Below are 24,631 nucleotides of genomic sequence, written 5' to 3' on the forward strand. Positions count from 1 at the left end.
GGGCACAAGCAGGGGTAGGGGACTTGGGAAGGATCCGAGGGGCTCCCAGCTCAAACCATCCCAAGGGTGGTGGTCTTCTTTGTTCCCCTCCACCCCTGGATTTTCCCCACGTCCACTCAGAACCCCAGGAGATGGCCTGAAGGGACAGTGATCAGAGGTGGGGCCAGGACCCAGATGGCCTCAGAGCTCAGAGCCTCATGGGCTCTTAAATCCACTGTGGCGTTGGGGGTGGGGGCGGGGTGGAGGGTGGGGGCAGGTCATGGGTGGGGCTTTGCACAAACAACCGGCGTGGCGCACCCTCCCCAGGGACAGGGGCCACCCCCCACCTCCCCAAGCCCCCCTACCCCCTGCCTTGGCCGGCCAGGCCAGCCTCAGAGGAAAACGAAACCAACTAGGGGTTGACCGTTTCTGGAAAAAAGGCACACTGGCCCCAGCAACTTAAACCAGTGAAGTTTCCTGAGAAGCGGCAGGGGTTGAACCGAAGCAGCCTGAGCAGGGAGTGAGTTCCGTGGCTCAGGTTTCATGTTGGGTGGATTCAAGACTTAATAATGAATGAAAGGGACCACAGGCTGCTACGGACAGGAGAGAGACAAACGAAAGCTCAGATTCGGCTGCACTGACCTTGCTCTTCTAACCCCAAGGAAACAGACCACTGTCCCGCCTCTCCAGCCCCCAGCCAGCCTGGTTGAGTCTTCAGAAAAGCCCTCACAGATGTAACCCAGAAATTCTTGGCTAGAGGCAGCCCAGATCCTCTAGAAGGGAAGGCAGGGGACCTCACTCCCAGGCTGGGCAAGCACCACTCACACACCTACACACATAAACACACTCACGCACACATACAACTCATACAGCACTCCTGCAACTCACATGTGAACTCCAACACACTAACACACAGTCATGCACACCGTCACAAACACACAATCATACAATCACGTGCTCTCTCTCTCATATGCACACACGTCCATTCCTACATTATCACATCCACGTACACGCATAGGCTTGAACATACACACACACTCACCTGCAGACACAAACACACACCATCATGGAGGCGCATGGCTCAGACTGGGGGTCCTGCAGCCCCAGGCTCTCACAACTGCCAATCCCAAGACTTGAAAAGACAACAAGGCCTGCTGGAGGGTCTTCCAGGGCCCCTTAGAGCTGGCTCTGAGCCTGCTCCTAGGCCCCACTCCCACCCTGGTGCCCGCCCGCGCCCTTGGCTCTGACCCCATGAAGATGTGCTTGACCCCAGCTGGCACAACTGGCAGACCTCTGCCTGGAAGGATGCTGCTCTCCGAAGCTCCTGACCCGGAGTCTCAATCTCCCTGCAGTCTCCCCGCCCCCGAAGCCCAGTCACTCAACCCAGCATGGGGTGCCTCCCAGAGTGAGGGCATCCACTCCCCTGGGGGCCTCATGTTACAGGGCCTTTGGACGGGAAGGACCCAGCACTGCCGGCTCCTTGGATTAGATGTGGCAGGAGGCGTCCCAGCCCCTGCCTGGTAATTCCTGGCTCTTGCCAGCTGGCTCCTCGGGGTGCAGACAAAGGGACTCAAGGGAGGAGGTGGCTAGAGCTAGGGCAGCTGGGGGACCCACTCGCCCCTGCCCCCTGGCCGGGCTCCACTGGCTTTTTATTATTTTGATGTCTCAGTTCAGACTCATGCAAGCTGCCATGGAGCCTTTCCTGTGTGCATCACTAAGGGCTGTCTCCAGCACAGAGGTGGTGGGGACCAGGGCCCCTCCCACTGGATAGACGAGGAAACTGAGGCACAGCCACATGAGGCACCCCCAGGGGAGAACAGTGCCAGGCCTGTCCACTGTCAGGGCCCTTGACACAGGTCAGTCGTGCAAGACACCTGCGTAGGTGAGACTGAGAGAGGGGGCCCTATGGCAAGCTCCCAAGCAGTCACGGTCTGACTCCTCTTTGAGCCCCGACAGGGCCATCGGGATGGCCCACTGTCTGCATTGTGGGGAGGGGCCCCCGAGGCCCAGGAGGTGTCAAAGCTGGCTGACAAGTGGAGGATCCAGGCTCAAAAGCCAGCCGGTTCATGGGTGAGGAGCGCAAGAAAGACACCGACCCGAAAGACCAAGCCTGCACACGTCTTTCATTCACATTGTCCAAGGATGAGAGCAGACACCTGCACTTGAACCCTGCTCCTGCGTTCACTCGTCACCCCACGAGCGCTCCTCTAAACTCTGAAGTCAGCTCACACATCTGAAACACAGATGCGCTGTGAGGGGTGGATGAGAAAGTTAAATGTGAAGAAGCACTCATTCCATTCACAGGAACTGTCCAGACCAGGCCCATCTGCAGAGACAGAAAGCAGATTAGTGATTGCCTGAGGCCAGAGGAGGGGGCAGGGACTGACTGCAAATGGGCAAGAGGCATCCTTCAGAGATCATGGAAATGCCTGCGAGCTGGACTGCGGTGAGGGCCGCACAGCTCTGTGAATTCACTAAACGTCACTGAACTGCTCACTTAAAACAAGGGAGTGTTACAGTATGCAAATTATACTTCAATAAAGCTGATAAACAAAAGCGCTATTTGGCCAATAATCATAATTAGCACTAATGAGTACCACTAGTGCTAATAAAATTAGCAGCTACGTTTAGCGAGCATGTCCCGAGTGCCAGCACTGTGCTAAGTGCTTCTATTACCGCAATTAATACTCTCCTTTCATCCTCCCATCGGCAACATCCCATTTTTGAGATGAGGAGGCTGAGACTCAGAGAAGTGAGTAACTTGCCTTCAGTCACACAGCCAGAAGCCCCAGCGGTGTGTGGCCAGGATCTCGGGGTCTACTCTCCCCTGCACCCCTTCATCCATCCTTTGAGAAGGAGGGTCAACCTGCCCCAGCACCATAGCCCCCTGAGGTTCATCACGGGGCTGCCCAGCTGGCTTTATTTTTGTGTAAATAAGTCTCAAAACTACAGCAAAGCACATTATTTTGGGAGCAACAAACTGAGCAACTGCTGAGATTATAATTATCCGAACTGAAATAAGGCTCCTTAAACTGAAAAGGCCCAATCAGGGGAAATGGGCATGTTGACAAATCAAAGACCCAACTCAGATTGCCCTGTTCAAAGCCTTTTACTCTCACAACATTTAACCTTGGCCGCTGCCATCCGTCCCATCCCTCCAGATACATTTTGTGTGAGGGGCACTTAGCTTACTGTTCTAGGAGCAGGCTGGAGAGAGGACCAGGGCCAGCACACTCAGGATGGATGCGCAGGGGAGGGGTCGGCAGAAGGGGGGGTCCTTACAGTAGCCATGCTCCCCTCGTGCTGTTCGTCATCACACAAATGAAACCAGTGCAGCACATACCCTTGGGCAGACTGCAGAAAGGGGAGGGGTGCAGAAACGGGGTGAAGGCAACCCCGAGATCCCCGTCAGCTTGAACGTTTCAGAACTCAGGAAGAAGGCAGATGCAAGGAAAGACCAGCTGTGCCAGCCACCTTTTCATTTCCAAGTGAATGCTTTGATAGATTCTACTATGTGCCGGGCATTCTTTTAACTCATTCAGTCTTCTCAATAGCCCAATGAGATAGGCACTACTATTATTATTTCCCTGTTCATGTGAGAAAACTGAGGCACAGAGAGGCTGAGTAACTTACCTAAAGCCACACAGCTTGCAGGCAGGAGAGCCAGGGTTCAAACCTAGTTAGTTGGTTCTGAGTCGGTGCTTTCACCCACCAGGCTGTGTGTGTGTAGTCACTCAGTTGTGTCCGACTCTTTGATCCACCATGCTACCCTGCTTCTATCTTTTGGGAGAGAGTATGGTCACAGCAGAAGATCAAGAGGGAAACCCAGTGACTAATATCAGATCCTCGGCTTCCCCTTTTCACCTAGAGTAAGTACAGCTAAAGAAATAGAACAAAAATGAGTATAAAAATCACTTTCAAAAAGGAAATTGCAGTCATTTAAAAATGACTAATCCTCAAAAAGGGCTGATAGGAAATGGGTTATATGGGTCTTCTGCTGTCAGCTGCAGGAAGAGAACAAAAATAAGCATAAAAGTGGGCAGAAACTTCAATAAAAACTCAATTAGGTAGTAAAAAGAACATTAACTGGGCTTCAGGATATATCAGCGGAAGAAGACCCCAAGCTCACGTGGCCACACTGGGTCAATTCTGCGGGCTGAGTCTGCAGCCTTGAGAACATGGCCTCACACACACCTTGACTAGGTGGAGTCAAGTGGCCACCACCCAGGATGGCTGGGACCCTCAGCTCCATGCTCTTCCTGTCACAGAGAATCAAGGTGAGAGCTGCAGAAGAAGTCCAGGAAGCCAGGGGGAGAGTAGCTAGCCCATGAGAGTTTGCAGAAAGGGGCCCTTCCTGCAGCGAGGGGCACAGGCTAGGAAGGTGGTGGGGGGAGCCATCCATCACTGAAGCTCTGCACGAGGAATAGATGGCTCTGAAAAGAACACTGAAGGGGTTGCTGCCATGGGTGGGAAAGTGAAAACAGCTGATGCCCAGGCAGCTCCAGGTTTCTAGGACATTCCTGGAATGGGCAGTTCCATTCAGATGAATAAAAATGACTGCCAGGCTCCAGAGGGGGGAAAAAGCTGAGCAGCCCCAGGAGTGAAGTTTCCACCAGGTCCACCAGTGACCCCAGCACAGGGGACTGTACTGGGGGCTGCTCTGGACACTGCCCCGTGGAGAGTCCAGGCTGCACACAGTAGGTGGATTGGCACCTGTGGGAGACGCACTGGGGCAGAGGAAAGAACACTGGACATAGAGTCCAGCGAGAGACCTGGGACAAGAGTGCCTGCCCTGCTCCTTACCTCTTACCAGGTAGCAAAGCTGGCCATCCATCCCAGAATACTCCTTGACTCAATTACATGCACACATGTAGAATCGACATCAGTGCAAGGGGGAGGGGAGGCAAGAGGAAGTGAATGGGCCATTGCTCGTCTTACCTCACAGATGGGGAGACAGAGGCCACAAGGCAGGAGCAGACAGATCCAGGACTAAACTCACAAAAACCACTGTAGTTAATGCTTCTGGAGCATTCTGTATAAACCAGACACTCTGCCAGCATTTTCTCATTTGGTTTTGACAACATCACTATGAGACAGGCACTATTATTACATCTCATTCGTTATAACTTGCAAACTGAGGCTCCAGGAAGGAAAGAAACTTTCTGAGCACACAGAGTTAGCAAGCAGCAAATGCACCACTACCCCCACCCCAAAGCCACTCACGATTAGACTACACTGCGTCTCCAGGCCCAGTTCAGAGCCCGCCCCACTGCAGAAGCTGCTCGGTGCCAAGCACTGTAACTCAAGGAGAGCCACGAGCAGGTCTCACGCTTTACAAGCCCACCTGCCACAAAGATGTGTCCCAAAGCAGGCAAAGTCAGCAGTGGATCACCAGGAGCTGGCTCTGATGCCAAGCACCAATGAATGTGGCTGCCCTCTTTTTACAAAATATTTATTTGGCTGAGTCAGGTCTTTGTTGCAGCATGTGGGATCTTTAGGTGCATTATGTTGGATTTAGTTCCCTCACCAGGGGTAGAAGCCGGGCCCCCAGCATTGGAAGCATAGAGTCTTAGCCACTGGACCACCTATAGTGGTCCCTGTAGCCACTGGAAGTCCCTTGTAGCTGGCCTCTTGCCTCACTTGGTGGCAGATACAGCAGGATGCTTAAACAGCCTGGGCAAAACCCATCTGCGAGATTGTAGTAGGCAGAACAATGCTCCCCCCACCCCACAAAATGTTGATGTCCTGACCCCCAGAAACTATGAATATGTTACATTATATGACAAAGGTGCATTAAGGTTGTAGATAGAATTAAGATCGCTAACTAGAGGACCTTCAGATAAAGAGATTATGCTGAATTATCTGGGAGGGTCCAATGTAATGACAAGGGTCCTTAATGCAGAAGAGGGAGGCAAAAGAGGAGGTCAGAGTGATACAACTGTTGGCTTTGAAGATGGAAGGGGGCCACAAGCCAAGGAATGTGGGCAGCCTCTAAAAATGGAAAAAGCATGAAAACAGATTCTCTCCAGGGCCTTCAGAAAGGAACACAGCCCTGCAATTTTAGCCCAGGGAGATCCATGCCAGACTTCTGACCTACAGAATTGTAAGATAATAATCTGTTCTTGTTTTAAGCCACTAAGTCTGTGCTAATTTGCTACAGCAACAATAGGAAATGAAAACAGATACTGGTACCAGGAGCAGGGGGGGTGCTATTACAAATACCAGAAAAGTGTGGAAGTGGCTTTGGAATTGGGCAGTGGGCAGCGACTAGAACTTTCAGGAGTGTGGTAAAAAAAATGCCTATATTGCCTTTAAAAGATTATTCATAGAAATACAGATATTAATGACTCAGAGAAGACTCAGAAGGAAGTAAGGAGTACATTTGAAAAAAATCTGTCACCATAAAAAATACACACATATCATGAACAGACTGATAAGAGAAACAGGAACATTAAAGGGATTGATGGTGAGGGCTTAGAAGATGAGGAACTTGATATTGAAAACTGGAAGAAAGGGATCCTTGTTATATAGTGGCAGGAAGTTTAGTGGAATCATGCCGCCCACTTACGTGAAAAGCAGGACTTGTAATGGGTAAAAAATGGATATTTGGCTGAGAAGATTTCCAAACAACTTATTGGAGGTATGGCCAGTTTCTTCTTGCTTCTTATGGTAGAGAGGAAAAGATGGATTGAGAGAAGACTGTTATAGAAGCTCTCAGCTGAACCAGATTGCAAAAGACATTATAATTAAGAGATTCACTATCAGCAAAGCATGCTCTAGAGGAAAGACTGAGAGTGTGACTACACCGTTTGCTTGTATCTCAGAAAAAGCAAAAGGTTGGAGCACTCAGTCACACAAAAGGCTCTTTGGAGAGATTAAGAATGTGATTCACCAGAGAGCATCTAGGAAATTTGAGGGCATTGCCCTGGAACCATCACAGCAGAAGCCGAAAGTGGAGATGGGATTCTCTAGGGGGAAAAGAAATCTACAGAGGGACCTCTTATCCAATGGAATAGATTCCCCATGACATACACAGGAGACCACCAAGTTTCCTGAAAAGTTTACACCAGCAGAAACACTGCCAGCCTGGACCAAAAAGGAGATGAAAGAAGGATGTGGAACCCCCAGATTCTACAGGCAGGAAATAGGCTAATAAAATGGCTTGGCTGCAAACATGTGCTACTTTTCATTTAAAAAAAAAAAAAAAAAAAAGATGACACAGAGGGCAAAGCCAGAGTGTAGAACTTTGAGCCTAGAGGGTGAGGCCATGAGCCCAGGGTGAAACCATAAGCACAGTGCATGAGATCACTGCTAAACTAGGTTCAGATTCTGGCACTAGATAGCCATGGGCAAGTACATCCCCTCTTTGCGCTTTCCTTTTCCCAACTCCGGAGAGAATGAATCAGATGAATTGGTCTTCTAAGAGCCTTTGTAGCTCTAAGAGTCTGTGATCAACTAGTGATGGCTTCCCTGGGTACAGGAATAAGGAATGGCAGATAGTAGGTATCCTAGCTCTCTGCTGGATATCTCCCTGTCTTTCCCTCAGCACATATTTGTTGAGCCTGCTCTATATGCCTGGACCTCTAAGGGTTTACAGAAGGTCCATTCTTAGGTTTCTCTGCTCTTGACTGCCCAGCCTCTCTGTCAATTAGTTACTATCTCAAGTTTCAGCTCTCAACCAATGCTTTGCTACTTTGAAGCACTTTGAAAGAGGAAAAAAAAAATCTTTCATGTAAGCAGTCAGTCTTGCATCTAGGTATTTGATTTTCCTAAAGGGACATCTGAGGGTGTGGTGTAAAGGATGGAGGCCCAACCCCTCAGAAATCAGGAGTCCACCCTGGGAAGAAGAGGGATGAGGCAGCTGGAGGGTCTCTGCTCAGAGGTAGGTTAAGAAGCCCCATAGAGGTTACCAGGAACTGACATGGCTCCAACTGAAATCATGAATTAAAATTATGCTTTTAATAAAAATAACAGCAACTCATAGTCACCCTTCTCTGCTCCAGGGAGCGCAGAGTGCCTTTGTGGATACGATATCATCATGCCCAGTGAGGCCACAGACAGGGATATTGGGGATCATTCTTTCAGTTTGGATATAAAAAATAAGCAAGTGGGGCGGGAGGGTGGTGGTTTCAGGGGTCAACAGACAGCACTGGGGTGGAGGCTGGGATGCAGAGGTCAGCAACCCCAAACTGAGGAGAACGAAGGCATTCTTGCCCTTAGGGGCTGCTTCCCCAGCTGGCCCTGGTGGGTGAAGGGTCGGGTCCTATTCTCTGACCTGCCTCTAAGGGACACTGGGCACATAGCCTTGAAGGCCTGCAGGCCACCCAACAGACTGAAAGCCATGGCTCTGCATGCCTTTTTCTAGCTGTCTCTGGGAGCTGCTGAAATGCCACCTGACAACAAATAACTGCCGTCTAGGCCCTAAATAAATCTTCTGGGGAGTCAAAACCACCCACGTTACTTTAAAGAGACTCAGTCAGTATCAGGGACACACCAGCCATTGGGAGACAGCAGAGCCACGGTTTGAGAGTTCAGGCTCACGTAGACTGAGTTGCCACCATTAGCTGTGTGATCACAGACAAATCACTGCACCTTTCTGAGCCCCTGTTTACTTATCCATAGGATGGAGGCAATAATACTGTCTACCTTGGGACTTCCCTGGTGTTGCAGCAGCTAAGACTCCACGTCTCCAATGCAGGCGGCCCAGGTTCGATTCCTGCTCAGAGAACCAACTCCCATATGCAGCAACCAAGAGTCTGAATGTCGCAACTGAAGCTCCCACAACTCACAGATTCCGCATGCAGCAATTAAGACTGAAGAGCATGTGTGCCACAGCTAAGACCCAGCACAGCCAAATAAAAATGCATAAATAATTTTTTTTAATTTACCTTATTTTTTTAAGTGTCTACCTTAAAAAATGTGCATATGCTGCTAAGTATTCAGTAAATGCTGGCTACAGAACAAGAAGATCACCAGTGTAACTTGTACTACTTTCATTAACTAAATCCCATCAACTGTCTGGCATTTAAAATTTTACACACCATTTTCAAACCCCTTATCCCTCTGACACTGGAGCAGCTTTTCATGGCTGAGGTGGTGGTGGCAGTGGTTATTCCCATATCACAAGTAAGCAGGGTGCCACACTCCCAGGTACCCCGGAGGGAACCCAGCTTCCCACCCAGCCTGTATCCCTCTTTCACGAAGTATCTGCGTTTACACTCTAAGTTGTGTGGTCAGCGCCAAGGATGAGAAAATAGAACAGAGAGGTTAGATCACATCCCGATGTCACAGAGCAGATGGTAAATGAAAAGGCTGGGATGTACCCTCGGTCAGCTGGACTGAGAGGACTGATCACCTGAGCAGAGGGGCAGAGACCACCATGGCTGTCCTCCTGCCAGACAGTCTGGGGACCACCTGGTCATCAGTTATTATGTAAAAATGCCAACAGCTAGAAATCAAGAACTCGAGTGTCTTAAACCAGGCCCATGTTTTCTAGAAGGAGGGGGCAAAGACCTGGAGGCACGGGACCTGGTCTGGTGCATCCACGATGGATCAGCAATGTGGCTCCCACTTAGAACCAGACGTGCTTCCTCTGTTGTCTGTCCAGACCCACGGGGCTCCCTTCCCCATCTCAAGGTGTCCTGGCCCTGAAGGCACCTGTGTTTGCTTAGTGGCTGAGTCCAGCAGCTGGACTTCAGAGCCTCAGATTTCCAGCTCCATCACGTTAATAAATCTCAGTTTCACAGAAGAAGAAACCAGCCTCAGTTTTCTCATCTGTAAAATGGGAACAATAGCAGTCCCAATTATAGAGTTACTATGCAGAGGAAATAAGTGAATTTTTGTAACACATTATATAAAAGAAGGGCTTCCCAGGTAACGCTAGTGATAAAGAACCTGTCTGCCAATGCAGGAGACATAAGAGATGGAGGTTCCATCCCTGGGTTGGGAAGATCCCCTGGAGGAGGGCATGGCAATCCACTCCAATGTTCTTGCTTGGAGAATCCCATGGACAGGGGAGCCTGGCAGGCTACAGTCCATAAGGTCACAAAGAGGTGGACATGACTAAAGCGACTTAGCACGTACACATGCACCCATATATGAGAGATGTTCTATAAAATAAAAATAGTCACTGGCTATTGGCTCCCTCCCAGCTCAACATAAGGTCACAGAGCAGAGAAAGGGAGAGAGAGGCAGGCAAGAGAGACAGGCAATGGCCATGAGGGTTTGGATAGCACAAGACAGTGAGAGGTCCCATCTTCCTGAGTCCTGATTAACAACCAGGAAGGTCTAAGTTAAGGACCAGCAGTTACCACCTCAGAAGGTGGTTTTCAAAGCAAAAGACACCCAGCCTGCACAGAGGCCCATTGGGTCCTTGCATTTACAATCCTAGGACATCAGAGAGCAGAGAAGCCTTCAAGAGCACCCAGCTAATCCTCTCGTCATATAAACACAGAAGCTCGGGCATCAGCAGCCTTGCTGGAACTTGGACCTGAGTCTCCAGGCGCATGATGGAGGGGATGGGGAATGAGGTCGGACTCCCAGGACACCCTTGCCCCCTTCACCCACTAAGGCTGCCATCCCCAAAGGACTTCTGGACACGCAGGGCAGAAAGGAGACATCCGCCTTTCCCCTTGAAGCCTCTGACCTCACAGAACACACAGCCTGCCTGGCTGCTCCATCCCTTAGATAAATTTACTTAGCACTGATATTGAAAATGCAATTGAGCTTGAGTTTTATTGCAGAAATTAAACAGACCAGGGGGTGGGGGGGAAAGCCAGTGCTCATCAACTCACCCGAGAGCTGGCGATGATCAAACTAGCTAATGTGGAGTGTCACCATCAACTCCTGCCAGGAAAGGAGGGCCCGATATTCCCCCACCAGGGGCTCCCCAAAGATGGGGCGCTTGCAGCTAGCAGAGGAGCTCTGGAGAGCTTTCCCATCAGCCCCCTGGCTGGGGCTCCCTGCACACCCCAACCTCAGCCCGCCGGCCTCCCACCGTCACAGACGCAGAGACAGCACCTCTGAAGTCACCTCCGTCAGCCTTTACGGAACAACACTGCCAGGGGCCGGAGCGAAGGGCTCTCTGTTCAACTCAAGAGAAAGCAAAATGCTTTCGGGGTTGAATCACTGTTTTTCTTTACTCCCTTCGGAGATCGGCGGAGCCCACATTCGGCCGTGTTCGTGGACCTGGGACTGGAAACAGCTGCGCTCTAATTACATGTAAAGTGTACCAAAACATCCCTTTTATCACAGACTGGAAATCTGTTAGCATCTGTCTCTCCTTTGTTTCTTCCACAAGATACAAGCTTGTTTCTACATTTTTCTCACCTGTAGCGGTGATTAAAATTCATTATAAATGAAAGGAGTGAACAGAGAAACAAGTTCCTCTGTGTACCGTTCTAAACTCAAATTAGAAACAGCTGTTTGCTAATTCATGCAGCGATGTTTTGTCGTGCTCTGTGAATCAATAATAACTCACCCTATTGCTGCAGAAATTTTTGGATAATCCATACATTTAACTCAGCGTTGTGTACTCCAGGCAGAAATGTGAAGGCAGAAACTCCCAGCTGCCTCTAACCGGGCACGAGGGGACTCTGGTTTGCTCCCTGGAGATGTCCACACTGCCCCAGCAGACAGCCCCAAACTCGAGGGTCCCAGCAACTCTCCCCTAGACCAGGCCCCAGTAGGACCAGAAGGAAACCCCGAAACAGTCTTCTCATCTCCTCCCCTCTCCCAGAACCAGCAAAAAAAAAAAAAAAATCAACTCTGATTAAACGCAAACCACACACATCCTCCAGCCGCCGGAGGGAACAGCAAAATTAAAAGTCTAATTGGTACCCGGAACAATTTAAAACTATTAAGTATAGGTGAGGCTTTTCTGTAAGAAAATAATCCTTTGATTAGGATTAAGTTTATTTGGATAGCATTCTTCCCGTTCCTACATTTTAGCTGCAGATGTCAGAGCTATCGTCTGCAAGTCCTCGAAGCTCCTGAGAAGTATTTGGGCATCTCCTCTGCCAACTTTAGAGAAGAGAGCGTGTGGCGTCTGGAGTGGAGGCTCTGAAACGGAGAGGATGTTCTTTCTGCATCGTGGGGAGGAAAGTGAGCAACACCTTCAGAAGCCCTGTACTGCTACCACAGCATGCCCAGCTTACTCAGCAGGTGCTCCTCCAAGACACTGCCTCCAGGAAGCCTTCCCTGACTCCCTCTGCCACCATCAGTGCCCCTCCCTGACCCTGGGGATACTTCCATGAGGCCACTTTTCACCCTGAATTGTGGCATCTGACATCACTGTTATTTTGAGGCTTTGTGGAGCCTGTGTCTCCTGTGTCCTTTCAGGTCTGAGACACAGTCACACTGAGCCAGTTTTTGAACCTCAGGCTAGTATCACCTCCCACTCCCCACAGCCTAGTCCCACTCTGCAGCCACCAACTGCAGAGCCCTCCGTGAGTGCCAGGCACAGCGCCAAGCTCCTCATAAGCTTTACCTCCTTAAATGCCCACCTCCATCCTACATGGTGCCCACCATCATCTTCCTCATTTTCCAGAGCAGACATCTGAGACTCAGAGAGGGGAAGGGCCCTGAGTTTCACAGCAGTTAGTGGAAGGAGCCTAGAATGATTCCCTATTTCTCCAGAAAGCCATCAAAACTACCCCCTGTCATCAGAGAGCAGGCCTCACCCAGCCCAGCCTCCAAACCCTTGTTCAGACCATGGTGCCCACCAAAGATGTCCCTCTATCGGCCACCTAAACCAACCTGTTACTCAGCACCCAGCTCCCTCACCTCCTAGCATATCCCAGGGGGCGGGGGTAGTGGTCTCCCTCATGGGTATGGTCAGGCACTCATTTCGAGGTTCATCTGGGCCTAAGGAGACAGTAGGTCGATGCGTCCAGGCGAGGGGGTGGGTGTGTCTGCCTGGAGCAGCTCCCGCTCATCTGTGCGGCTCTAGGGAGCTCTGGCCTGGGGGAAGCCAGTAGATGCCAGGCAGCTCACTCCTGGGCAGAATCAGGGACGTGTGAGCAGAAGGGGGTGCCATGCTGGGAGGCGTGCATGCGTGTGTGTGCTCAGTCGTGTCTGTCTCTGCGACCCCAAGGACTGTAGCCCACCAGGCTCCTCTGTCCACGGGATTATCCCAGCAAGAGTACTAGACTGGAGTGCCATTTCCTCATCTAGAGATGCTGGGAGGCGGGGGCACTCAAATTGGGCTTCAAGGATGGAGGAGGCCCTCCGCCGACCCGTGTTCCCTCAAACATGGGCTGTGCACCACGGTTAGAACCTATGATGATTTCAGGGGCAGCCTAACACTGAGCCACAAAGTGAGAAAGTCCATGCCCCTTCCATTCCTTTTCAACCATCAGGCCGAGGAGAAGGCCTCCACTTGGTGCTGTGTCTTTAATTTCTCTCCAACGTTCCAACAAAGAAAGAACAGACCCCAAGGCTCAGGGTTTTCAGAATGCCACAACTTCTGGCAGGAATAACTTGAACGTAGGCTTTTCTTTGGGTCTGTTTTCAATTTACTTTTAAGGTTACTGACTGCCTACTTACAGCAAATGACACTGACTTTCCATCTGCAAAATTAAGTAAATGAATTAAAGTATGAAAAGAGGACTTAAAACTACTAGGTAAATCATAGCACCAGCGATACTCGAGTGTTGCAGAAGTCATGGCAGAGGGATTCAGTAGAATAAAGCCTGGGACACCCAGTGCAGAAGTGGGCTTAGAGGGACTTCCCTGGCGGTCCAGTGGTCAAGACTTGACCTTCCAATGCAGGGGGTGCCAGTTCGATCCCTGGTTGGGAAGCTAAGACTCCACATGGCTCGTGGCCAAAAACACAAAACATAAACCAGAAGCTGTAGTGTAACAGATTCAACAGACTTTTAAAATGCTCCACATCAAAGAAAAATAAGAAAAAAGAAGTGAGCGTAGAAGCTGGAAAACTCAGAAACAACAGACTTTTAAAATGCTCCACATCGAAAAAAAAAAAAGAAGTGAGCGTGGAAGCTGGAAAACTCAGAAATAGCAGGCTGAAGTCTGCATGGTCACTCCTGGGCTCTGCCCCCAAAATGATTTTCCTGCCCAGCTGCTCCAGGAAGTAGACACGAGAGAGTGCCAGGTAGGGCCTGGGAGCCGAGGTTCGGCAACAGCAGTCCTGGGAGCCCACTGCCACACTGCCCCATTTGGCAGCCTCCCCACCTCAGGCCCCGCCCCTAGGCCCCAGAGACAGGGCTCAGCGCTATGCTCACAGCACTCAGGGCAGGTGCTGGGGGAGGTCATGGGCAGGGCATCTGGGCGGGGCCTTAGCCAGGCTGAGCAGGTCTTGGGGCTCCCCGAAGGAAGGAGGCCCCCCGGGGAGAATCAGAGCTCATCCACACAGGAGCCGCTGCCTCCCCCTAGGTCGGTCTGGGTCCAGGCAGAATGCAACTAAACCAGCCCTAGGCCTCTCCCGCGGGCTTGACCAGCACCTAGGTTCTGGGGCTGGTTGTAGCCCCAAGCAGCTGGGTGACCTTGAGGCAAACCTTTGGCCCCTAGGCTCTCCTCAACTCATCTGTAGAATGCAGCTTGTACCCAGACTTTCTCACTGGAGGTGTGGACAGAGAAAGTGCTCCATGAGGGTAAAGAATGTGAACAAAATGACCAGATTCATATTACAATTTTCACAAAACCCAGTATCAGAGAAAACCACATGGAGCCCCTAACCTCAAACTTGAAGCCCCTAACCCAGAGTTTAGAGACACGGAAAAAAACGATTAACAAGTATATTTCATATTATATATACATTCTATACGTGCCTCCAACACATGGATAATAAATGACATTTATTGTGCACTAGACATTTCCTGAGTGTTTGCTCCATTGCCACACGTTGTCCCATTTAATATCCACAACCATCTGACCAGTTAATGCCAGTCCCCATTCTGTAGATGAGAAAACTGAAGCTTACAGAGGTTAATTAGCACATCCAGATCTTATGGGTTAGAAATGGCCAAGCTGGGCTTTGAATGTGGGTTACCTGACCTCGAAGTCCATGCTGTTCGTCACCCTGAGATGCTGTGTGTGTGAATCACCAGATGCCAGGGAATGAAACTGAGTGGGCAACCCCCCCGCCCCAACCATGGAGGCAGCGTCACTTAGAGCCCACCCAAGAACACTGGGAGAACGTCAAGGTCATGTCCTCATTTTCAGCTCAGACACCTCTTGACGAGGGATGTGTTCCTCTGGCTCAGGGAGTCAGATCTCCACGGACAAGGCAGGCACACTGTCTGACCTTGAAGCCCGCATCCCCTGCTTTTCAGCTCAGTCAAATCCCTCTGAGGCCCAGCTTGAGGGTGCCCCCAGCACCTGGAGAACTGAAGAGCCTCCCACAGCTGGGGGGATGGCGGTTCCCCCAAAACACTCACTCTCTCTGCCCCATGATGTCCGCCGCAGCAATTCTGCCAGACAGTCACAGTGTGGTCCCACCTTACAGAAGAGGACCCTGGGGATGGGGAGCCGAAGGGGCCTCCACGGCAGGCGCTCCAGGTGAGGACATCACAGCCCGTAGCTCGGTTTAGCCGCAGCTGCGGTGGATGTGCTGAGCCCCAGGGCCTGAGGTCTCACCTCCAAGGCTCTGCCTGTCTTTAGAAGGGTGGGCAGGAGCTAATGCACACCCAAAGTCACCCTCCACCACAAAAGGACTGGAGCCTGTGGGGCATCCTGCACAAACATGAAGTTCCTGGCAGAATCGAGCCCGGAGGTCCACAGCCGTGACTTTGACACTCCTCCCCAGTGTTGGCCTTTCCCTTCCCTGCCTCACCCTGCCTGCCCCTCACTCCTTCTTCCTGGAGCGCCTACCTTCCCATCACAGAAAAGAAAGTGAAAATGTCAGTCACTCAGTCGTGTCCACCTCTGCAACCCCATGGACTGTAGCCCACCAGGCTCCTCTGTCCACAGAATTTTCCAGGCAAGAATACTGGAGTAGGTAACCACTCCCTTCTCCAGGAGATCTGCCCGACTCAGAGATAGAACCTGGGTCTCCCGCATTGCAGGCGGACTGTCTACCACCTAAGCCACCAGGGAAGCCCCAAGAATTTAGTCGCTCAGTTGTGTCTGAGTCTTTGTGACCCCATGGACTATAGACTGCTAGGCTCCTCTGTCCATGGGATTCTCCAGGCAAGAATACTGGAGTGGGTAGCCATTCCCTTCTCCAGGGGATCTTCCCAACCCAGGGATTGAACCCAGGTCTCCTGCATGGTAGGCAGATTCTTTATCATCTGAGCCATGAGCTAAGCCTCGCCTGGACCTCAAGTTCTGCGTTCAGGAGAGCCATCCTCAACGCGTACCTGAGGTTGTGGCACCAGGTTCGGAAGCCGAGTCTACAGAGGATTGGCTATGCTCACATCACCTTCCAGACCTTTGTCCTATTTATTTACTTACTTTTATTATATTATTCAACTTTGTCCTTTCACCTTCCTCAGGACTAACAGTGCTACATACCTGAGTTTAATCCCAAATAATTATCTTGATGAAATCATGGGTATGATGTTTTGTAAAGTCCACTAAAAGACATACATAATTACCTTTATCAAAATTGCATGAACTGGGACTTCTGTGGTGGCCCAGTGGCTGAGAATGTCTTGCAATGCAGGAGACTTGGGTTTGATCCCCAGTCGGGCCCCTAAGACACCACATGCCACAGAGCAATAAAGCCTGTGTTCTGCAACTACGGAGCCCACGCACCACAGAAAAGACCTCACATGGCGCAACAAAGATCCCACGCACCTTGGCTAAGACCCGACATAGTCTAAATCAATAAAGTTGACTTCCCTGATGGCCCAGCGGTTAAGACACCAAACTTCCGATGCAGGGGTTGCAGGTTTGACCCCTGGTCAGGGAACTAAGATCCCACATGCTACATGACATGGCCCCCAAAAAATTTTTAGTAAAGTAGAAATTGCCTGAACCGTCTAGAATTGGGCTGCCAATCCCTCAAAGTGTCAGGCATCCATTGTGAGCCCCTGCTCTGGCCTACATTTTGGGCAGGACTTGCAGGGCTTGGTGTGTCCCTTGCTCCCCTCCAGGCTATGAGCTTGTTGGGAACACTGGAGCTGTGTGCCCAGAACAGTGCTTGGCCAAAAGTGGGCAGGGGAGAAGAGGTAGGCTGGGCCCCACGGCAGGGGAAGAGCCCGAGGATCCCCCTCGATGTGCCAGGGCCAGCAACACAGCCACTGAGGGCCCTACTCACCCTTTATACTCATCCAAATCTGCGACTCAGCAGAGAAAATTTCAATTTTCCCTGGATTTTCATGTTTCAGCCTCCAGAAAAATTGCCACTGTGGGCTTTGTTGCCTAGCTGTCAGCCCTAGATCACTGAGGCCTCCCCAGCCCCACCTAGAGAGGGAGGAGATTAGAGCAGCTTAGCAGGCCTGGGGAAGGCACAGAGACAGAGGCAGCAGCAAGGGAGGTGGCCACCTGGTCCAGACCACAGTGACGTGGAGGAGCCCTACGTGGCTGAGTTGGCATGACAGGATCCCCCCCCCCCCCCCCCCCAGTAGCTGCGGCCAGGGGCAGTCCCCTGATTTGACTTCCAAGTGACAACAAGGCAATTGATGTCAAGGCATCACTACTGGGGCATGTCATTCCCTGGTCTCTTCTCGGCATCACTGACCCTTCCCTGGGCACCCCTACCCCCTGCCCCTACCTTTGCTGTCTCATCCTGAATGGCCTCCACCTCCTTACACTGTAACCAGGCCCTCATTTTACCCTGCATTGTGACTGCTGTCCTAAAAAGACTTGAAAATCATCATTAACTGTATTTACTGAGCACTTACTATGTGCCAGGCTCTTTTTTATTTAATTATATTATTAGGCATAAATGTTTTGCATGCCTTAATCCTTTTAAGCCACACGTAAACTGGCACCCCACTCCAGTACTCTTGCCTGGAAAATCCCATGGACGGAGGAACCTGGTAGGCTGCAGTCCAGGGGGTCGCTAAGAGTCAGACACAACTGAGCGACTTCACTTTCACTTTTCACTTTCATGCATTGGAGAAGGAAATGGCAACCCACTCCAGTGTTCTTGCCTGGAGAATCCCAGGGACAGGGGAGCTTGGTAGGCTGCCGTCTATGGGGTCGCACAGAGTCGGACACGACTGAAGCGACTTAGCAGCAGCAGCAGCAGCAATGTTACCAGAAACACATTTGACAGATAAGAAACCTGAGACTCACAGGCTGAAACAGACCTTTGGGGGCACCCAGCCACCACCCATTGTGCACACAGGGACACTGAGAACCCTGAGGTCTGAAGGAAGGACTTGCCCCAAGACAGAATCCAGCAGAACCTGGAGGATGTGACTGCCTGACTCACTGGAAATCCCCACGCCAACACATACACCTTAGAGGAGACTGAGAAAGCTAATATAATGTAAAAGGGTAAACCGAGAAAGTCCACCCACTGAAAGTGATGGATCACCCAGGAGCCTTGGCACAATGTGCCACCCACGACATCCTGCCCACAGGGTGTCTGGGAAGAGGAGACATTGCCCCCAGCTCAGCATCCCTGAGGGTGAGGGTGCTATGCCCACAGCCGGCCGGGGGCCACTGTCCCCAGCAGGGGTGGCTACCATCTCATCTCAGTGCCGGGCACAGAGTAGGTCCTTGACATTTGCTGAATCTTCCATGAGTGAACGAGGGACAAATGAATGTTTCAGCCAGGTCATTAGTCAGCGCTGGGTGCAGGGCTGTGAACGAGCTATGTATTCCTTACACCTCCATTCACATTCCATCTAAACAGCACTTCAGCTGTCCTTGTTCATCTTCTTCCAAGAATGTTATTCTTGGGTTATTCTGTAAGGGTCTCCCTACAGGTACACATGCCTTAGAACTGCCTAGAGACAACTCTGAGAAGCCCCAAATTTGTGGATCCCTGGAAGTCCCCACAAGATGCCTGCCAATACATATATGCTGGATGATTGAATAAATGAGTGACTGCATGAATGAATGAAAGGGTACATTTCTGGACTTGTCCTAGAGGGAGCAACTGGTAAGTGGCATGAATGACTGGGTGGATGGAAGGATGCATTAAGGGATGGAAGGATGGAGGGATGGAATACTGAAGCCCCAGGGCTTGGTCTAAAGAACACCTTCCTATCCATGGCATGAATGAGAGAATGAATGAATGGATGGATGGATGACAAAGCAAACCACAAAGAAGGTGCCAGGAGCCACTCAAGGAAGCCCCGATCAGATGGAGGCCCAGGAGCTGGCGGGTAGAGGCTCCAGCTGGCAGCTGAGGGGTTAATGAGCTTGCCCACTTGCTTGACCACCTGGCCCATAGGGGTCACCCCACAGAGCCTGTCCTGTGTCACCAGGTCCCTGGGGTGTTCACATATTGTGGCAGAATGCAACTAGTTCAGTCTTCAGCATAGCCTTCATTTGTCAGAGAGGAAGAAAGGACATGTCGGGGTGGGAAAGAGGGTGGCAGGGACGGAGGCAGAGCTCAGCGACCCAGCCTCAGCCCGAGCCCCTGAGAAAGCCTCACTCAAACCAAGGAGACACTGGGAGTGGACAGAAGGGGAGAGTCGGAGGTGGGTGGGTGCGGGCCTTCTATTTATTCAGACTAGAGCAGAAGAAGTGAATAGCTTTAATAAAATAATGAGCCAAGAGTCCAAGCTCTTAAAGGTACAGCCTCAGCAGTGTGACCTGGGGTGGGCTGAAAGGTTTGCATTTTTGTCTGGTAAAACTAGGCAAGTGAGTATCTTTGCACACAACGCACCGGGGATGAGAGAGACAGAGTGTGTGTGTGTGTCTCTCCCTCACCTCAAATCTCCCTACTGCCCACTCACAAATAAGCATGCCCTCCCACGAGGCACACACAGCCAAGTGGCCCCCTTGTAAGTTTTTCTGGGAGGAAGTCAGGCCAGCCGAGCACACGCGGCTATCACACCTTCTCGGCCACCGCTGCCCTGAGTTTCTCCTTCCCCTGCCCAAACAGGAATTGATCACTTCCTGTTCATCTTAGGACACTCCTTGCATTCATTCATTCCTTCTCCAGACAGTTACTGACATCTACTCCATCCGTGCCAGGCTGTCTCCAAGTGCTGGGGCGGCAAACACACTGGCCAAGGGGGCCTGGCTCCAGGGGCCTCAGGAGCGTGTCCAGGACGGCTCTCGAGCCAGAGAGCTAGGCTCCAGCCCGGCTCCACCCCTGACCAGCTGTGGTGACCTGGGATCTGTTACTGAACCTCTCTAAGCCCCATCAAGGGAGAAAGTAGACAGAGAACACCTTCGGCCTCCTCTGGCTGTGGTGAGGATTAAAGCGGATAATCCAGGTTAAGCAACTCTGGCCCAGCGCTGGGCACACGGGAAATAATGCTCAGTGAATGTATCACTGTGTCGTTTCCAGATGGGAGGCAGCAAGAGCGGAGGCCGCTGGGCAGACCCCTGGTTAACCGCAGGGCTCCCCACCCACAGTGGGCCATGCCGCCCACTCTCAGCTTACCCTTCCCAAGAGCATTTTTTACAATTTTCCAAATCCTCACACACCACCCAGGGTAGGAGCCACTAACCGCGTGTGATAGAGACAGCGGACCCCACTGTCCTACCCCTGAGCCCATCACAGAACCCAAAGACAGAAGGGCCCTCAGGGGGATCCAATTCACTCCCCACCGGCACTTCCATCCCCTCTGCCAGGTTTGGTTCCTTCCAGTGATGGGGAACTCATTCCCTTCTGAGCTTCCTTAGCAAAAAGAAATGATGTCACCATGATCCCAAAGAGAGGGCTTGCTGACCACCTCTTGGGGACAGGAACAACAGGATCCCTGACTCCCACCATCCTCTGAGAGGAGACGGAATCGGTCCCCTGTCACATGGCAGGCATTTTTTAAAACAGCATTGTAACTTACATGCATTTATTCCCTCAACAAATGTCACCAAGTGCCTACCCTGCAGCCCTGGTCCAGGGTCTGGGGACAGGGTAGCGAGCCCAACAGTCTGCCTACAGTGGAATGAGAGGAGGCTGACAATAAAGCAGTGAATCCATCTGTAGTAAGTCAGGCGGCACAACAAAGAAACTACGGAGCAGCGTAAGGACAGAGAATGAGGGAATGGGTGGGGTGTTACTCCAGACAGGTGGCAACACGGTGACACTTGAGCACAGACCTGGAGCAAGCAAGGAAGCGAGCCAAGGGACGTGGAGGAAGCGCATTCCGGGAGGGGGCATTAGCACGTGCAACACCCCCGAATCCTGGCCGAGCTGCCTTGGGCACATTCCAAACCTCCATCTTCCTGGATGCTAACACGAGGCTCAGAGCGAAGGCACTTGTCTGCCTTCAGAGATCGCAGACCAAGCTATCCTTCCCATGGAGACCCACAGTCCAACTAGAGCACCGACTCACTGTGGGACCCGATGCTGGTCTCTCAACCTCTCTGGTCTTGGCTGCGGCAACAGCTAATCAGGGCTGAGCATCCACCCCTGAGGTCCTCCCCGGCCTGCCTCTCAGTGCCATGCGCACCCACCGTTCCCCTCTACCCACCGCACCATCCTCACGCCCGCGCCAGCAAAGCCACACAGGATTGGCACGCCTGCCAAAATGGCTATTAACCCAGTAGCCAATAATAACACATTATCCTATCAATTTGCTTCCAAAACGCTGTGTAACTGCAGAACCCAAGTTTGCCATTTCGGTAGCTTGGTTACAACAGAGAAGAAACACGCTGGTTCCTTCCCACGGAGAACAAGTGGCTGGCCACAAGAAACAGCCGCTTCGCTTACCACCGAGGCCCCCCCCTCACCCCGCCCCACCGGCAGGCCCCACGCCAATCCATCAGGAATCACGGTCCGGTGATCCACAGTCAGAGGCTTGTCTCGGTGTCCTCTTGGCGCGTCTCCCAATGACGGAAGAGGAGACCGATGCCTGGGAGGGGAAGGCTCGAGGCCACGCTGGCCTCGTGGGTGGCAAGGTCAGGCCCAGAAGGTGGCACGCAGGCCACCTCCCAGCCGCCGGCCAGGAACCAGGGCAGGAATTGGGGCAGAGGTGAGGGCCTGGGACGGGACGGGAGCCAAGGTGCCTAGTGGCCAGCAAGCGCTCCGGCCCAAAGGGCACGCAGACCAGCGGGGATGCCGGCCAGCCTCCTCGGCAGAGACGGGGGAGCCCGGAGGCCACCGGACGGACACAGAGAAGGGCAGGGGGGAAGTGAGGAGAATGGTGCCAGACCCGGAAATCGGGGCGCTCCCAAGAGGGCCACCCCCACCCCCACACTGCAGGACCCGACGCAGATCTGACACCCCAGCCACCAGTGCCTCTGAGGCCCTCACTTTTCTCCCCTAATCCAGGAAAAACAGCTCCCTTCTTTCTGGGTTAGATTCCACTCTGAGCGAACGTTCAGACATTCAGCTTCCCAAGGAGCCAGGAGCCTCTAAGGGGACTCTTGGCGTTCCAGTGCAGACACCAGCCTGTTTTATCCATTCTCCCCCTCCAGCCCCGCCCCTCCACTTACCTCTCCCCCCCTGCTCACCGGGACATCCCAGGATAAATTGTTTGATGCCCCTGCTCCGGGCACCCAGCGGCCGGGCAGGCGAGGGCTGGAAAAGCGCTTCCCACTGCCCCGCTGGTGACCTCAGCCCCAGGACTCATCCCCACCCTCGGCCTCAGCCGGGGAAAGGATGGGCCCAGCGTGGCTGCTCCCGCCGCCTTGGCGGGGAATCCAGCTAGTGGGGAGAGGAAGGGCCTCGGGGAGGGAGTGGGGGAGGAGACAGAGGAGGCCAAAGGCTGGGCCACTCGGCCAGATGCTGACCCAGTTGAGGGCCCCAGACCCCAGGGGCGCCCGGGGAAGCTCTGACTCTTCCACCAGCCCTGGGATTCCTGCAGAGATGAGGGGCCGGGACAGTCCCACTCCAGCGCTTGTCCCTGAGGTTGGGGTTAAAGGAGGAACGCGGGGCTGCCAGGACAGGGTGGGGGACAGCCCCTCAGAGGCCCTGGGTGGGGTGGGTGGGGTGCCGTCTGCGGAAAGGAGTGCTCAGCAAATGGAAACCAGGCCCCAGAAACTGGCCCAGCCACAGCGGCTGCAAGCTCCAGGGAAAACCCCACCACTCAAGGAAAGGTGCCCCAACCCCAGAGAAAGACGTGTTAAAAAATGAAGAAGCAGGGAGGGGGCCAGGAGTTGAGGCAAAAGTGGGGGTGGCCGTCAGCTGCGTCCACACGAGCCCCCCTTTTCTATGCTCTGAGCACCTCCAGGGCTGGCCCATTATCCTCCAAGGCCGGCTGGCCCACAAGTGCTGTAAAAAGCCAGGTCACGGAGCAATTTTCCTCCCTTCACCTCCCTCTGCGGCCTTCGGTCAGGTTTCCAGCAGAGCTGGGCCAGAGCTTTGTCCTGGCCCTGGAAATCAGCATCATGCTGGGATGGGCAAGCGTGGATTCCCACCACACTCATTTTTCAAGATTCGGCCCTCAACACTGACTCCTCAGCCCTCATCAGTGAGAAAAGAGGTCACCGGAAGGGGGAAGGCCAGCGACACACAGCTCCAGATGACAATTTGAAGTCGGTCGGACCCCCGGGTCCTGACATCAAGAACCTGGTGTTAGTGAGATGCTGGAGAGGGTGTGAAGAAAAGGGAACCCTCCTACACTGTTGGTGGGAATGCAAACTGGTACAGATATGATGCAAAACAGCATGGACATTCCTCAAAAAACTAAAAATACAGTTATCCTATGATCCGGCAATCTTGCTCCTGGGCAAATATCCAGAAAACAGCTCTGATTCAAAGATGCGTGCACCCCGATGTCCACAGCAGCACCATCCACGACACAGAGACAGCCTGAGAGCCCCTCAGCAGAGCAGCGGGTGAAGAGGGCGCGGCTCGTGTATGCGGTGGAGCGCCACTCAGCCACACAGAAGAGTGAAAGAGTGACGCCTGCGCAACACAGATGGACTGGGAGATTAGCACACTGAGTGAGGTAAGTCAGAAAGAGCAACACACATATCACTCACATGCAGAGTCTAAGACATGAAATGAATGAACTTATTTACACAACAGAAACAGACTCACAGAGACAGACTCACAGACATAAAGAACAGATTTGTGGTGGCCGAGGGGTCGGAGGGATGGGTTGAGAGTTTGGGATTTCCAGATGCAAGCTCTTATGGAGAGAATGGATAAGCGACAAGGTCCTACTGTATAGCACCGGGAACTGTATTCCAAATCCTGTGATAAATCATAATGGAAAAGAATATGAAAAGGAATATATATATACACATATATATAACCAAATCACTTTTCTGTATACCAGAAACTAATACAACATGGTAAATCAACTATATTTCAAAAAAAATTAAATTAAAAAAAGAGCTTGGTGTGCAGCGGCACTCAGTTAGTGCAGATGTCATCTACCCGTTCATCCATTCATCTCTTCAACAGATGCTGAGGATGTGTTTAGAACACTTTGGTGCTGGAGGTGGGAGGGGAGACAACGCAGGCATAGTTCCTGCCCTACGGAGTTCACAGCCTCCTGAAAGAGACAGACGTTCTGCACGTGCTGACATCTGCTAGGACTGGAGAAGTCCCGGGGCAGTGGGAGAATGGGGACTGGGGTGCAACGAGCTTCCTAGAAAAAGCAGCCTGTGCGTTGAGACCAGTAGGATGAGTAAGGATCAGCCAAGGAAAGGACGCAGGGCTGAG

At 52.1% G+C, this 24,631-nt stretch overlaps 1 protein-coding gene across 3 annotated transcripts in view; it reads right to left on the bottom strand.

Annotated features, from left to right (window-relative positions):
• Positions 1 to 24,631, bottom strand: part of ZNF423 (zinc finger protein 423) — a 342,644-nt gene that overhangs the window by 146,902 nt on the left and 171,111 nt on the right. The window lies entirely within an intron of this gene.

The sequence above is a fragment of the Budorcas taxicolor genome, chromosome 18 (genome assembly GCF_023091745.1).
Source record: "Budorcas taxicolor isolate Tak-1 chromosome 18, Takin1.1, whole genome shotgun sequence".
Lineage (NCBI taxonomy): Eukaryota > Metazoa > Chordata > Mammalia > Artiodactyla > Bovidae > Budorcas > Budorcas taxicolor.